Genomic DNA, 13,100 nt, shown 5'->3' with positions numbered 1-13,100 from the left:
CACACAAGCTCCAAAACCTAAACACAAGGAAAATATGTAACTTGATGATCTTTATATACTTTTCTTATTGTATAAAAGTGCCTACATGTTATGAAATCATAAGAAATAATTTTCTTTAAAATTATTTTATAATTTGACCAATAGTAGGGAGTAAGAAACATTAGTCAAAATATCTATTAAACATTTTTAAAAGCCTGTCTTCTCTCTTTGTCATTAGCTGACTTGTTATGAAAAAGAGGAAGAGGCAGCAGATGATATTAGAGAGAATACAAGAGAGTCTAATGGCAGCTCTGAGATTTGGTAATGCTGTTGATTTTGGGCAACTCACTAAACTTCAATTCTCATATTCATATTCTCATTCTCTCTCTCTCTCTCTCTCTCTCTCTCTCTCTCTCTCTCTCTCTCTCTCTCTCTCCCCCTCCCCCTCCCTCTCCCTCCCTCCTTTCCTCCCTCTCTCTCCTCTTCCCTCTCTCCATGTACAAAATAAAGATAACAAAACTTGATCCATCCATCCCTGAACCTACCTGTTCATGTCAGAATTTTTCTAAGGTTTAAATGAATTGAGGAAGTCTAAATCAATATAATATTTTAAGAATTCTCATACATCCTTTATCACTAATTTGCTTGATATTATTGGGGAGTGAAAAGGTAAATTAAAACCTTTTATGTCATGAGATTTTAATGAGAAGTTGTATTAAAATAGAAAAATAAAAGAGAATTATACAAAAGTATTTTTTTCTTTTCTCTTGCAACCAGACTATACTTGCCTTCTTATCTCTGGTGCCAGGCATACACTAAGCACTAACAAACACTGGTCAAGGAAGGAGGAAAGGAAGTGCATCTCCTAGTGTTATGCTACCATGTTAACTTCAGATTTAACACAATTTAAGTATTCCTATCATAGAATCTCACACTGTCTTACAGCAGAGTAGATAATCTTCTAGGAGGTAGAAGAGATCGCCATTTATGACAGATTTCTTCTGGTCTTTCTGGTCAGCCATGCTTCCCACAAACACACTTAAATTAAAGATTATTGCAACCTTGCCATCAATTAATATTTTTGCTAAAACAAGTAGAACTGTTTCTTTAAGGAATATACAGGCTAGAGCAAAAATATGAAAATATAAGTATGATACATACTTTTCAAAAATTTACTATGATTTACTACTGGCTTTTAAGAAGTGTAATTGTATATAACTTAATCATATAAATGATCACACAGAGATATAAGGAAATAAGTCCTAAAGTTGAATTGCCTTAATTAAAGAAACAGAACAGAAGGACAGCAGTGAATTTTTCCCTTTCTGGCCCAATCTATACCCACAGGGGTCTGCAAACCTTTTATAGAGCACAGTTGGAAACCACAGGCTTATATAATGCTTTTTAGCCAGTCTTATAAAGAACAGCCTTTTTACCCCAGCAGTACACTTTTGCAGAAAGCAGATTCAATGGGCAACAAAATTTTCCTATTATGCCTTTTATATTTGTTTCAATAATACTGAAACAAAATCTAAGTTTCTGCCTTTTTGGGGGAGGGGGGACACTGGGGTTTGAAACTCAGGGACACTTAACCATTGAGCCACATCCTCATCCTTTTTTGTATTTTATTTAGAGACAGGGTCTCACTGAGTTGCTTAGGGCCTAAGTTGCTTAGGCTGGCTTTGAACTTGCAATCCTTCTGCCTCAGCCTCCTGAGCCACTAGTATTACAGGCATGCACCACAGTGCTGGGCAGGTTCTGCCATTTCTTACAAATATAATAGTTTTTTAACATTGGGCAGGGATGGAGGGAATTGCTGAGAATGAATCATTCCAGTCATACTCATGATTCATGTGGAATAATCAGGTACTTTTTGAGGACCCAGGCACTACAGATGGGTATGGAACATTCCACAAGAAAAAGAAACCTTTGGACAATATTGTGCACATAAATGCCTATGAATGGTCAATTGACCTGATGTTAGGAACCTTTCCTTAGTCCTTCCCACTTGTCCAATGACTGCCCTGCTTTGTGTATATTCAACGATGTCAGTTGGTATTGTAACCATGGAAGTCAATAATGCCCTCAAACCTATCTAGGCTGCCCCTGATTTTGTAATTAAAATGTCATTGACACACAGCTATCTATTCACCTATGATTTGTCTATGGCTGCTTTTGCACTACTACAGCATAACACCTGTATCTTTTGTCACTCTTCATAAGAAAATTAAAACTACTTCACAACAAGTTAGAGAAATAATGTTTTGACACCTAGATTTTAAATAATTTCTGAAATTCTTAATGTTCAACAGCTAGATTTTATGTAAAATACCACGAACCAACTTTGCCATATTTTTTGCTAATGCATATGAGTTCAAAAATAGACCCTAAATTAGATAAAAGTTGTACAGAAATTTTGATTTGTATTCTACAAAGTCTAACAAATCTGAAATATTAAACAGAAGTGATTTAGGTGAGCTAGGTAAATGTGACTATTCAAACATGTCATTTTAAAGGGAAAATCCAAAATGTATCATATATATCATGCCGTTCACCGTTTATTATCTTTTTCAGGCTATTAATCAGCATGTTAGATTACTTAACTACATTTGAAATTGCACAAAGCAAAACTTAAGCAAAACATTTATAGGACTGATTTTATGGAAGACTGAATCTTTTGTTAACATAATATGCATGTACTCATCTACCAAGATCAAACATGTAACTTGTATATTAATTTACAAAAAGAACCACATTTAATGTGAAAATGTTTCTTCTTTCAAGGGTAATATTCATCCTCTTTTCTGCTGGAACCATGGAGAGTGCCAATGGGAAGAAAAAGAATGTTCCTGCTATACCAGAAACCCTCAAGACAAAGTTATGGAATTTCACAGAATTGAAGGTGAAGTGCCTAAGAAAGAAGTTTGCACAAAAGATGCTTCAAAAGGCAAGGAGGCAGCTTATCTATGAAAAAGCCAAGCATTTACTGCAAGGAATATAGGCATACATACAAAACTGAGATTCGAATGGCTAGAATGGCAAAAAAAAGCTGTCAATTGCTACATACTTACAGAACCCAAATGGCATTTGTCATTAGGATGAGAGGTATCAATAGTGTGAGCACAAAGGTCCATAAGGTGTTACGGACCATACCTCCCATGGCACCTCAATTAAGCTCAAGAAGGCTTCAATTAACATGCTGAGGATTACGGAACCATATATTGCATAGAGGCACCCAAAGCTGAAGTCAGTGGATGAACTAATCCACAGGCATATTTGAAATGGCAAAATAAGTAAGAAATGGACTGCCTTGACAGATAACAATTGGATTGCTCAGTTTCTTAGTAAATCTGGTATCATCATCATGGGAGGGTCTGATTCATGAGATCATGGTTGAAAACACTTCAAAGAAGCAAATAACTTCCTGTGGCTCTTCAAATTATCTTTTCTACAAGGTGGAATGAAGAAAAAGACCACCCATTTTATGGATGGTAGAGATGCTGGCAACAGGAAATATCAGATCAACAGGCTTATTGGAAGGATGAACTAAGGTATGTATCATGGTATTTTTGTAATCTGTTCGGTTAATGAACAATATTTGCTAGAAAAAAAAAGAGTACAGTTTAGTATTGAGTTACAGAGATTATATGGAGGAGAAAGACTTTACACTTTGAGATGCTTGGTAACTTAAATATAAATAAAGTAAAATTTTTGGATTTTGAGCTATTCTTAGTCAAAAAATTCTTCTAAAACAGTTCATATTTCTTAAAGAAAAGTAAAATCTGTGATAAGTTTTCTCCTAGGTTTGTACTTATACACTAATATTTTAAATTCCTTTGGATACCATCATACCCTACTCCAAATGAAACATCTACAGTTTAAGCATAGATGTTTAATAAGTCTCTTGAGAATAATGTATAATACAAAATTCTATTCTGTGCTGAATTCTAATGAGATGTTAAGCACTTTTAGATTTGTAGGACATCAATGCATTATCCAATCATCAGTGAAAAGATTAATGAATCTCAACAATAGTTCACCTACAACTTGGTTTCTTCAAGTTCACAAGTTTTGCAATAACATTTCACCAAGGTGATTTGAAGATGAATAATAAATACCTCTAGTATATCAAGAACAAATAATTATAGTAAATTTGTAACTGCATATGTTACATTTTAAAGTCACCTTCAAAAAATAATCTTCAGGAAAGGAAGATAAAATTTTTTGCCCTGTAAGTGGCTGAGTTAACATGTACAGAATACTGAGAACAAAGCCTGGAACATGATAAAGAGCATACAAACTCTGCACCATAAACATGACTACTACCACTCAACTGTGGTCACATCTTACAAATGAAATAAAAATAAAATTTAAAAAAGTATTTACCCATGGACAAGTTTCCTCTTTGGCAGTGAAGTGCTTTAAAGTAAAAGAGACAAAAATGTATGCCCCTGAATATTTGTAAGGTAAAAATTTCCACCTTTCAGAAAATTATTATAAAACAATCAAGGAATTAAAAAAATGTCTTAAAAAAATGTCTTATAAAACAATTTCAAGACTAAAGTCAGTGGAAATACAGCACCAGGAAAGTATAGCAATGAAACCTATAGACTGTGAGATCTATCCATTTCAACTGGGGATAAATAAGACAAAGAACATTTGTTCACAGCAACCAGTTTATGATCACCTGAATCAAAGAACCAACAAGGTTGCTGGATGTCCAACTGCTACTCATTCTCCGAAGTAGCCCTTAATACTAGTTTAATAATATGAACAAAACCTATTTTCCTCTGACAGGGAATGGCTAGCTATTGGTTTCTCTGGTCATTTACAAAGTGCTAATGTATCTACCATCATTTTTCCTACTGGTAGAACATTACAGTGGCAATGGAATGAGAAAGCATGGTCAAATGATCTGTGGGATTTAGTTAATTTTCAAGAAAGACATTACCAGAGAGACCACCCAGGAAACCACTGGAGATGTACTGACAAGAGATCATCACCTGAACTATGATAATCACAGCAGGAACAACAAAAAAATTAAATTTAAAAAAAGTGAGAAATATCAGAAAAAGAAAAGAACTAGAATTCAAATACTAGTGGGTAATGTTAACAATTCTTTAGTCCGTGTTCCCCACCAACACAAATAAATATTTGACAGCCATTTAATGACTTTGTGGGATCTTTTCAAACCAAGGAATAAACTATAAAACCCAGGTGAGGCCCAAGACTGAGGAGGAATGCTTTAAGGAGACAGGCTATGTACTGGTGGCAGGCCTTTGGACTTTGGTACCATCTGAGGACCAGAGTAGCCTTGTTCACATGTGATGTAGTCACCAGCTTTGCTTGTCTTTGGCCCTGTGAACATCCCCTTACACCAATGGTCCCAGGGAAAGCAATGGCTATTTGTACCAATAGTAATAGGCTTGCCAACCTTAGACACATCTGTAATTCCTGAAGCAATACAGAAAACTGGGTCTATACCCCACCTACCTCAGCTCAAAGTAGTACTGCCTGCCCTAAGTACCTGGAAGCCAGGCTCACAGTCAGCCAGATAATAGACTCACTGATCTCAGACCCAGCATCAGTCCCTAAATAGTGCTGTAACCAAGCTCCAGCCTCTTTCCACCCAGCCAGGAGGCAGGCCTACTCTCTTGAGACCCATTAAGAAGCCTAATCCATGGGTGTCCCTGGTAACAGGCTTACAAAACCTCAGATTTGACTACTCTTTCTTAAACACACTGTGACCCAGCCCCAGCACTCTCAGGGAAACAGGAAAAACCATATCCCTTAATGTCAAACTCCTCGAAATGGTATATCTGTGGAACTGATAGAGGATCTGGTAGTAATCACAAGTCCAGCCAACTTGAATACAATCCCAAATGCAGCAATCTTACCAGTCAGGAGGTCTGAACCTTCCCAAACTAGTTAAGGTTAGAAGAGGTGTCTTCTCCTTCCAGGTAACACTCATGCAAGCCAACACAGATCCCAAAGAACAGGCAAACATAACGCCACAAAAGGAAATTAATAAATCTCCAGAAACCAAAACTAAAAAATGGAGATTCATGAACTACTTGCTAAAGAAGTCAAAATGATCATGATTAAGAAGCTTAATAAACCATAAGAGTACACGGATAAACAGCTAAATAAAATCAGGAAAATCACATATGAACAAATTAAGAAGTTTAACAATGAAACAAAAACAACTGAAAACAACATATTAAATGGATCCTACACCATGAATTAATGGAACTTATTCCTAAGATATAAAAATGGTTCAACATATGTAAATCAACAAATATGGCATATAATAGTGAAAGAATTAAGAACAAAAACCATATCATCATCTTAATAGGTGTATAAAAGGCACTGAAAAAAAACTACAAATACTATCATGATTAATGGATCACTTGCCTAGGATGTGTGAGGCACTGGGTTTAATTCTCAGAACTGCATATAAATAACTTTATTTTTTTTAAAAAAATGGTTCATTGACAAATAAATATTTTTTAAAAACTCCCACCAAATTAAAGGAAGGTACCTCAGCATAATAAAGGCTGTACATCACAAGTATAACAACTAGAAATATATCCAATGGTTTCATTTCTATAAGCCATAAAATCATAAAATATTTATATACATTATGAATAAACTATCCAAAAAATTAAGAAAACAGTCCTATATATGATAATATTATAAATATGAATAAATCTAACCAAGGAACCAAAATATCTGATATACACAGAAAATATCAAAATATACTGAAAACTATACAACATTGATAAAAGAAATAAATATGACACAAATAAGTGAAAAATAATACCCCAGGTTCACTGACTGAAAGAACTATTTTTTTAAATGTTCATAATTAACCAGATTTATTTAAAAGTTGATACAGTACCAATCATAATTGAAATGGCATATTTCACAGAAATAGAAACAATCCTATAATTCATTTGAAACCACACACATGCAGACATACACACACACACACAAAAAAAACCCTCCAAATAGCCACAGAAATCTTAAGCAAGAAGAGCAAAGCTTGAGACATCATACAACCTTTAAATTATATTACAAACTTATATTAATCAAAACAGTAAGGTAATGGCATAAAAACCAATATTATAGATTGAGGAAACAGAATAAATAGCCAATAAAAACTCATATTCACAATAATTTGATCTTCCACAAGTGTGCCACAAATATACAATGTAAACAAGATAGTTTCTTCTAAATAAATGGTACTGGCAAAACTGGGTATCCACATTCATTCAAAAGAAAGAAAGCGGACCCTTATCTCATTATACATAAAGCTATGCATTCAAACTATATTAAAGACTTAAGTATAAGAACTGCAACTAAAACTACTAGAATAAAACAGAGAAATTCCTTCTTGACCATTGGTTTGAGCAATCAAGTAACAACAGACAAATGGAATTGAATCAAACTAAAAAGCATTTGCACAGGAAAGGGAATGAAAACACAAGCTACCAAATAGGAGAAAATATTTGCAAGTTGTTTACCTGATAAAGAGTTTAAATTCAAAGTACATAAGAAACTCATTAAATAACAAAAACAGATTAAAAAGAATTTAACAATATACATCTCAAAAGAAGAAATATACAATGGCCAACAAGTACATGAATATGTGCTCATAAGTGGTGATCATCCAGGAAATAATTAGCAATGATACTTCACAATGCCACAGTGATATTTCACATAACACATTAGAGATAATCAAAGATAAAAGATAAAAAGTATTGGAGAGAATGTGCAGAATGTCCTATACAGGAATTTAAATTGGTATAACTATCATGGAAAACAGTATGAAGACTAATCAAAGAATTAAAAATAGAACTATCATACAATCCAGATATAACACTTGTGGTTATATGTTCAGAAAAATAAAATAATTATCTCCAAGAGACAACACATCCAAGTTCACTTCAGCATTAATCACAATAGCCAAGATATGGAAATAACTAAGTGTCCATTGAAAGATGAAGACAGGGTGAAAATTTGAACTAGATGGGTAAAATTGTTTAATTAAAAAAGGAAGAAATTCTGCCATTTGCAACAACATGGATGAACCTGTATGATGTTATCACTCAGATTGTCAATGCTGTTAGCAATCCTTGAGATAATCAACTTAAAGAGAAGAAAAGTTTATTTTGGCTCAGTTTTCTTGGTTTCAATCCATGGTAGATTGACCCCATTGTTTTGAGCCTGTGACAGTATAGTACATTATGGTGGGAGTGTATTTCACAGGAAGGGAAACCCTTTCCTCATGGCAAAAAGTAAGAGAGAGGGGAGGAGGAGACCAGAGTCCCACTATTCCCTTTGAGATAATAATTCTAGTGACCTAAAAACCTCAAAATAGGCTCCACCTCCTAAAGACTCCACCACCTTCCCGGAGTACCATGGACTGGGGTCCAAGCCTTTAGAAAATAGGCCTTTGGAAGACATTCCAGATCCAAACTACATCATTCTGCCTCTGTTCCCAAATACTTGTATCCATTTCACAATGCAAAATGCATTCAGTCTATCTATAGAGTCCTCAAAATCTTCACTGTTTCAACAATGCTCAAAAGGCTAAGTCTGAAGTTGCCTCTGAGACAAACTCAGCTATGAGACCCTGTAAAAGTCAAAAGTTGTTACATATATACAAGATAAACATAGCAGAGGATAAATATTACCATTCCAAAGGATGGTATCAAGGAGGTAAAAGCAAGACCAAAACCCAGCAAGGCAAACATTAAATCCTGCATGATCATGTCCAGAATCCTGGACACCCTGTGGCAGGATATGGGCTTCCAAGGGTTTGGGTAGCTTCTGTCTCTGATGGCTGTGCTGGTTGCATTCTACCACAGGGATGTGGAAAACACGGATGTTTTCTCAGGCTGTCTTTGCATGCTGCATGCAACATCCCTTGGCAGGCATCCTGTGTTCCTGGCATCTCTTCTCTCTACCTGGCCTCCCAAGCTTTCCTTTGAAATCTTGGGAGAAGACTCTAAGGCTCCACAATTCTTGCATCAAGGAGGTCTGCAAAACCAGTATTACATGGATAACACTAAGGTCTGCTGCCAGCATGAGCCATTCCTGGGCCAGCTTGAACCATGGCTTCAGTAACTACTGATTGCCTTGATGGCTGAATGTAAAAAATAGATCTCACAAAAGTAATTCTCTAGGCCACCCTGTGTGAGCAGGTGCCCCAAGGCTTTCTACTCAAACAGTCTCTGAAATGAATTTATAGTTTTATACCTTTGGGCCTGTGATGGGGAGGTTTGTTGACAATTACTGAAATGTCCTCAAAGAATTTTTCCTATTGTCCCAGTGCAGAATATTTGGCTTCTTTTTAATGGCACTAATATCTTTTTAGCAACTGCACCCTACTGGGCAGCACATTTAACTGCATGTTCCTTTCCTGACCAAACTGCAAACTAATACAAAATTTTAACCCTATTTCTCTTTACTCTAGATTCTCATGGTAAATATTGCTCAGAGCACCAGTAAGATCCATGTCACTGCTTGACACTGCACTGCCTTGACATTTCCTCTCACAGATTGACTAGTCCCTCACCTTTAAACTCAGCTTGCTAGAAAGTCTCAGGGTATAGACAGGAAAAAAAAAAGCCAAATTCTTTGCCAACATGGTTGGCCTCTAGTCCAATTTCCAATAGAATCCATATTTGCATCTAAAACCTCTACTGTCTGCATTTCTATTAGACTTCTAGTCTTCTGCGTCTTCACTAGATTGACCCATTAAACTCCACCTACAGCAATCTCAGTTTTCTGTATCTTGCTTCTCCAATCTTTCAAACTCCTCTAACACACCAATTTCAAAAAGTTCTATATATCCTCTCGGTTTTAGCAACAACTGCCCCATTCCTGGAACCAAGTGTTAGCTTTCTGTTACTATAATAACAGCCTGAGATAACCAACTTAAAAATATGAAGAGCATAGAGAGCAGACTATGCCCTGTCTGAGTTACTCCATGATGTATAGAACATAGTTTTAAGACTATGCCTAAACCTGTGTCACACTCTTTTATAAAGCATTAGTTTTCCATGAATTACTCCATTTTGAGTTTCAGTGCTGAGGTAGAATGACTTTACAACTTGTTTGTACAAACAAATAACCACCATTTGTCCACCATTTGTCCAGCATCACAGTAAGGCAAAAACTGATAAATTAATTGTGCTAATAAAAATGACTTATCAAATTAAGTCATGGTGTATCAAACTCTTATCAGAAAAACCAACCCCAAGAGCTTAGTGAACACCCCAGAACACTGAATGCAGCAACCACCTCAACTGAGGCCCATAAAAGGAGAAGCACCCTGAGACTAGACACAATGGCACACTGACCCTGTCACCTGTTTGCCTGTCATGAGCCTTGCCCAGGAAATCACCACAGTAATAATCTTCTGAAGCTGTCATGGGATTTCAGGTGAGTGTGGTTTCTTCTCCCTTGATGACCACTCATGGTCCACTCTAAGCTGGTGTCTCAAGTTGACACATGAAGTGGATGCTCTAAAACTGCTGTCTGTACAGATCCTGACCTAGAATAAGTCCCCACACTTTCATAGTCTGCACCCTCAACAGATTCTTCATAATCTTATCTGATCCCCTATAGCAATTCTTTGCATTTGGTTGGTATCTGCATCTCTGCCTTTGCCCTCAGTTTCAGCCTTCTGAGCACCTGTGGCTACTTTAACCCTTTCTTGGCCTTTCTGTAACTACATATATAATTGTGTAAAATGTGGTATGTGACTTGAGTGTTATAGACACTAGAAATTAAGATTAGAATAAAAGAACTTGTGTTTTCCCAGTTTATAACTGCCAGGTGATCCACAAGTATTCAGTGAACTGCTGTCACTGAAAATGGTATAGCCTATGGATTTATTGTTATTCTATGAATTCTTACTATGTAGAAAGACATGAATGTCATAGCTCACTCATGACAAAAGGGTTTATTTTCAATCCAAGATCAGTTAGTCCCATTGTTTGGGGCTTATGAAGAGAGGCAGCATATCATGGTAGAAGAAAGTGGTAAAGGAGTGAGAGGAGCCATGGTCCTACAATCCTTTTGTGGACATGCCCCCAATGACCTAAAACTTCCCACTAGAGTCCTAGAGACTCCTAAAGATGCTACCATAGCTCATCAGTGCCATGAGCTGGGAACAAGCCTGGAATGTACAGGCCCTTGGGGAACATTCCAGATGCAAACCACAGTAGACTTTACACTAAGTGAAATAAGTCAGATACTGAAAGACACTGCATGATCTCACTTATGTATGGAATCCAAAAAAGTCATATTTATGAAAGAAAAGGGTGCATATCAGAAGCTGTGCATAAGGAAAAGGGAAGATATTGGTTAAGGGATGCAAAGTTGTGATGAAGAATTTCTGGCAACCTAATGCGCAGCATCACATCTGAAGGAGAAATAATCACTGCTTTCCAGTTTTCAATGCTGTCCCCTTCTATTTACCATTCAGACTGCCTCATGTAGCAATTATTTATATGTATATCTCACCTTCCCCAAGGTACATTCTTATAAAGTATCTTATAATTTTTTTATACACCATGTATAAGCATGTATCATACACATGTATCGCCTTTCTGTAACTACTTATATAATTGTGTAAAATGTATTGTGTGACTTGAGTGTTATAGACACTAGAAATTAATCAGGATAGATGGATATTACATGTTTTTTTTCTCTTAAAAATATAATTTCCACAAAAACTTAGGAAGGTTAAGTATTCTACTCTGAAATTTTAATTCTAATTTTCATTTAGTGTAATTCTTTTCTCTAATCAATAATGAAATATTCATGGATATTGGTCAATATACTAATAACCAATCCAATGGTCAACATGATAACTAAGCAAAAGTAGGAAATATTGCTAAATATATACTTATTAGTTGGCAGATAGATAATATTCATATAAATCATCCTTGGATCTTAAAGGAGTAACAACAAACAAGGCTCTCACCCAAGGCCGACAATGGCATTGCTACTTCCAGAAAGGGCACTGACTTACAACTGTCAGGTAGGAACAGAATTTTATTTTTGCAAAGTAATATTTAAAAAATTCTCTTGAAGGCTGTCTAAAATAACAAGTCTGCCAAACCAAATATGATTAAAACTAGTTGATATAATGAAACAAGCAGATAAGCAATAAACTACACACAGAATGTACTTCATGCACAAGAGAAAACAATTCCAAATGGTAAACAAAAATACAATGTTTCTCTCAGTTAAGTTTTTGAAACAACATACCCTCTAGGCTTGAAACAACATTGTGTTAAGGATCAGTAAAAATTAAAATTTACTTTTAAGGTAAGTATTCCCAAGTTTTTAAAGTTCTTCCATTTTTTTTTGTCATTTCCCCTTAATTATCTACAACTGAAAAACCTTTAACCCCTTAACATTAAGCAGCCAGTTTGTTGCCATATACTACATCTTGTAATACCATTAAAATAATATCATTACTATAAATATAAGAAAATCAATGGAAGACTCAAATTTTGATGCTATATATTCATAATGAAACCAAATTTTATAAAATCAAACATGGAATTTTAAAAAATTATCATAGCTTGTTTCAGTGAGTCACCACAAATCAAGTCATTGGTGCTTTAGAAGAAATGGGATTAAGTCAGATTTGATGGATACTAATAATTTATATCTTTAAATGCACATGCGTGTGTGTGTGTGTGTGTGTGTGTGTGTGTCTGTCTGTCTGTCTGTCTGTCTGTCTGTCTGTCTGTCTCTGTTTTACTGCCAGATTTGGTTCTTCCTGGTTAAGGTCATGAATAAGGTAAAAAAATTTAAACAGTAAAAACACTGAAACAATTCACTGTATCCCACCAAAGCATGGAAAGGCAAACCAAGTCTTCAATAGTATCATAGAATGTATTATCTAGAAAAAAATGCTCTACAAGGAATACCTATTTAAAATATGCAGCATCCATATAAACTGATTTTATAGGTAACCAGCAAATTTATCCATATGAATTACAGTTAAAAGTTATATCTATATAATCAAAAGAAAATATAACATTCTCCTATAAATAGATATGAAGTACTAATATAAGCTTTCTTTAAACCTC

The 13,100-nt window shown here is 35.4% G+C and overlaps 1 protein-coding gene and 1 pseudogene across 9 annotated transcripts in view; one reads left to right on the top strand and one right to left on the bottom strand.

Moving 5' to 3' along the window:
* The window catches only part of Crppa (CDP-L-ribitol pyrophosphorylase A), a 287,503-nt gene that overhangs the window by 36,127 nt on the left and 238,276 nt on the right, over window positions 1-13,100 (bottom strand). The gene's annotated exons all lie outside the window — the stretch shown is intronic.
* LOC120891920 (large ribosomal subunit protein uL30 pseudogene) lies at window positions 2,795-3,624 on the top strand (annotated as a pseudogene).

The sequence above is a fragment of the Ictidomys tridecemlineatus genome, chromosome 2, assembly GCF_052094955.1.
Source record: "Ictidomys tridecemlineatus isolate mIctTri1 chromosome 2, mIctTri1.hap1, whole genome shotgun sequence".
Classification (NCBI taxonomy): domain Eukaryota; kingdom Metazoa; phylum Chordata; class Mammalia; order Rodentia; family Sciuridae; genus Ictidomys; species Ictidomys tridecemlineatus.
Note: the sequence above shows the minus strand (reverse complement) of the source record. Positions and strands in the feature narration are given on the sequence as shown.